The following is a 5000-nucleotide window of genomic DNA, read 5'->3' as shown; positions in this document are numbered from 1 at the left end:
AGAGCGCTCATGGCCTTCAGATGAAGATGTAGAGATGGGTAAGTTCTCTTATCTTGTTGTTGATGGAAAAATGTTCAAGCTTGACATTTGCATAGTTCTTCTACATACGTAATGGATGCAGTAATATATTTTCTGTGATGTGTACCTATGTGGGTTCAATGAAACTACAAAGCAATGCATGCAGATTTGTACATCCTCATACATAGTTCGCACCATAATAGCATTATCCTCCTTTCCAAAAGATACAACGGAGTTACTCCACAACACGGCGCAGAGAACAAGGTAGCGATATATTCGGACGCCGGAAATATTTAGATTTATTCTGCATAAAATTTACGTGGGATCTGAATGCGAAATCTAGGGTCAGACGTTCTCACTCCGCTCGACCAGTCGCGTTCTGAATTTCAAAGATTACCCAGATATAACCTCAAATGCATCCGGATGCTGGAAGAACAACGATAAAATCAGAGAATCAGAATGATAAATCTGTATCATTGCTGAAAGATTCCGATATTGCGTCCCTATTTTGAGATATTTCCCTCATTCAGCTGGAACCCACAAGTGAAGCACTCAGCCAAGGCAGGCATGACGAAGAGCCCATCATGCAGATGGCAGACGGAAGGCAGAAACCACCGCCCATCAGCTCAGGCCGGGTCTTCATGGGAACAACAAAAAAGAAAAGACTTGTGCTTTTTTTCCTGCGTAATGAAGGGAGGTTAGATATATATAGATGGGACGAATGGGTTTGTTTGTGTATGTTGCATGTCATAATTACTTTTTTCCTCTTGATTCTAACATGAGAAACGCACATAGCTTCCAGCGAATGTGCAACTACTTGCCGGGATTTCTGCAAGCCGTTTAATCGGCTTTCCCAAATGCCATACAGCAAATGCTATGGGCAGTGCATAAATGTTCTATGAATAAAGATACATCACAAGATGGTTATTAGAATCGCAATATGTTTAGATAAACATTAATAGCTATTTTAAAACAGAGCTAATATAGAAGACAATATCCAGTTGTAGTGTGTGTAACATACTCAGAATATATGGAATGAAACATCGTTATTACATGTGTAACACTTATTTTATTGACTTTGGGTTCATCGCATTAACACATAAATCCTCAATGTCTGTAAAATCAAAATGAGAACTACCATAGTTGCAATTGTTAGCAAATGAACCAATGAAAATCGTTTTGTAGGATTTACCAAAGTGGGTATGGGTATGTCACGTCCAGATTAGGGCTATTTTTAAATAGTCCAGATTTTACTTGAGTAGATTATTAATCAACAATCATAAATCAGTGTGTTAAGCACTTAAAAATCCTCTTTGCCAATACCACCCACCCAGTATTCCAGTCGCTAATTTTAATAACGGGTCACAGTTTATGATGTAAAAAATTCGTACACGGTTCGCCCCCTCAGCTTCCAAGTTCCGTTCAGTTTCCAGCGAGCAGTTTCCAAATATCGATGAGGTGCCTTTTCAGATGCCAGTTACTTTACTATTGCTTGTAACTTCCCAGTTCCATTAGACGTTCGCAAGTAGCGTTTGGACTTTCCAGACTTTGTTCTCTGGTGTAACGTTCACTAACAATTCACTCAGATATTTGCGCTTTATTTTTTGCAGTGTCTTGGTCATGCAACACTGAATTTTAAATCTCGTTGATGGAGGTAAAGTCTCAGTCTGCCAATTTGATGAACTGTTCTTAGCATCCACTAAATTTATTAATCTTTCTTAGACTATATCATCCCAATTTCTTTAACTTTGCTGCCTTGTGAGTTCGAAATGGTGACCTCTCGGTTGAATGAAAACGCAATTAGGATATAAAAGTCACTTATCTGAAGCTAATATGTATTTCCCAGTGAACTTAATGGAATCATGATTTCAGTCTATTCCTCAAAAGGGAAACGAAACTAAAATTCCCGAAAATATTTAGATAGACATATATTTTATAAAAGCTCTACCAATGTAAGACGAATATTGTTTAATACAGAAAATCTCGAATGATGTTAAAACACTAGATTAACAAAGTCTACATTATAAATATTTAAATTTTCTTATATAATTTACCCAGAGTTACAAAAGCCGAGAGAAAGAAAATACGATTCTACATGTTGATATTTTGTACAATGGAGTGCCTTTTTTAGGGCTAGCTGCTTTATTCATTATCTATGTTTTCAGGAGCAAGCAGGTAGAAAAAAAAAACTCAATCAGATATTATTGCTGTTGCCGTTAACACTATCATTGTTATGGTGACCATTATTGTTAGCCATATCATGATATCAGTAAAAGTAGAATAATCATTATTACTAGTTTAATAATGATAACAACTATTCTTATTACCATTAGTTGTAGTAGTAGCAGCAATATCAGTAACTTCCTCCTCTCTCTTTTTATTTATTATTATTTTCATAGATGATTTGTTTGCTGCTACGTAATATCATGATATTGTTGAAAAAGTAAAAATATTGTTGAAAAAGTGAAAAAAAAAGAGGAAAGGCATATAGAAATCCTAGCGCATTGACTGAGCGACTTCATCAGCATATTCAATTACACATGATTTTTTATTAATGAAGCTATGCTGGTATAATATAGAAAAAAAATCTAGTCCATGATATGCATGTAGAATTATGTTTTTGAACGGTATTATATTTAAAAATTCCTCTTATAATTTCATTTCATAGATGAATCCAAATAAAAGAAGAATTTTGACTTCCTGTCTTCCTGTTTACGACAGGGAAGCAAATATATCAGTCTAACGCTTCGGCATTTGGAATACTAAAAATAATAACTCTACTCCAAACTAACATAGACGTATAAGTAACTTTCCGGACGCGAAGTCAAACCTTAGGTCAGTGGGTCTCAACAGAGGGCAATGGGTGGTTAGGTTAGGTTAGGTTAGGTTAGGTTAGGTTAGGTTAGGTTAGGTTAGGTTAGGTTAGGTTAGGTTAGGTTAGGTTAGGTTAGGTTAGGTTAGGTTAGGTTAGGTTAGGTTAGGTTAGGTTAGGTTAGGTTAGCAATGGTTCCCTAAGGGTTGTATTAGTAAGTTTTAGGGGGTGCGAGAGCCCCAGGGGGAAATTAGGGAAATTCTCTAATTATTTGTTATTCTTTTAACAAGCAGGTCATCCAAGTCTAGAAAATTAAGAATCTTCACCATTGCTATAATCTTAATAGGGTAGATAATACATTACACAAGGAAAAGCAATGAGCCACTTGGGTCATATCAACGCACTAACAAGCCTTTCATTAAGGGTCGGGGAAGACGGTTAGTGATTTTAAAATACTGTTTCTGAATTGATATCCATATCTACCACTGGTGATACTGATACTGGGACTACTAGTGGAGATAATGATGTGGAAATATATGAAGTACAGCAATTTCAAATGATTTGTCTTGTGTGATAATGATTATGATAACGATGATGATGGTAACGATGATGATGACGATAATGATATCAATGACGATGATGATGACGATAATAATATAAATGACGATGATGATTATAATGTTACTGATATTGATAACAATAATAATAATATTGGTGGTGATAATAACTTAGATAACAATGACAATAGTAATAATAATAATATTGATGTTAAGGATAATAATAATAATGATATTGTCAATTATGATAGTAACAATAAAACAACAACAGAAACAACTAGCACAACAATATTGATGATAATAACCGCCCCGAGACACTCAGAAAGAGGTTCCCATTCTACCACTGACCGTCTGCAGCAGAGGCGTCTGAGGCAGCAACTCCCCACCGCCTTCAAGGCCAATTAAAAACTCGTAAGTTTTATCCAGGTGGGATTAACCTCCAGGATGAAATTGCCCAATGGGATTATTGCAGATTATATAACCAGAAGGAAAAAATCTCTCTCTTTACTTACCATCACGCAATATGATTCTAATAACAAAACTTTTGTTGAATTTTACATTTACGCCTACTTACACACTAGTACCCGGATATTAACTCACACACACACAAACATGCGTGTGTTTAATATCAATTTAAAAAAGTTTCCTAATGGCGTTACAATCAGCTTGGTTCACAAATCTTAATTTTACTATAATTAATTATAAGTAGGTTAACTAAAGTTTTCCTTCCCCATCTTGACATATTTATTTTGGATAATAGGATACAAAATCTTGAATATCTAAAGCTATAGGATGTCACATTAGATCCTAAGTTGACTTTTAAGAAACACCCTCAAAGCATCCCATCATCTATTGCACATGGAATGGGCCTAGTTCGCAAATATCATAAACGTTACGCCATTGATATTAGTGTTCTGAGATCATCATCTTATTTTATTATACCACATTTGAATACTTTTCACAGGTCTGGCTGTCTGCAGTGTACTTTGATCTTTAATTGCTTGAGAGGGCATTCGACTCAACTTTCAATTTAAACACTCGACGTCTGATTGGCTTCCTATCAATTATGTATGAGATATGAAATAATGTTGAGTATCCTACATATCCTCGACTTCCTTTACGTTATATTATTTTAGAATTACTAGAAAATCTCTGATGAAAAAGTTTCCTCGGACACATTTTTTTTTTCTTCCAGCTATCATCAAATTCTGGAAAAAGTTATTAAATCATATAATTCAGTCAAACAAAGAATACTGAGGCAAACAAGTTTTACATTTCTTTCAGACGAACCAATATTGAATTCTTGGAGATTAGTATATTTACTATTTTTCATACTATATATATATGTGTGTGTGTGTGTGTGTGTGTGTGTGTGTGTGTGTGTGTGTGTGTGTGTGTGTGTGTGTGTGTGTGTCTTTGTGTGTGTGAGTGTGTTAGTGTGTGTGTGTGTGTGTGTGTGTATACGCATATATATGTATATATATATATATATATATATATATATATATATATATATATATATATATATATATATACACCTATTTTTTTTTCTTTCTTTTTTTCTTTTCTTCTTTTCTTTTTTTTTCTTTTCCCTTCCTCAGTTTTCAATGGTT

The sequence above is a fragment of the Penaeus japonicus genome, unplaced genomic scaffold (assembly GCF_977035675.1).
Source record: "Penaeus japonicus unplaced genomic scaffold, GWHDUDI00000001_assembly GWHDUDI00000001, whole genome shotgun sequence".
In the NCBI taxonomy this organism is placed as follows: Eukaryota; Metazoa; Arthropoda; class Malacostraca; order Decapoda; family Penaeidae; genus Penaeus; species Penaeus japonicus.
This window is presented reverse-complemented; position numbering follows the sequence as displayed.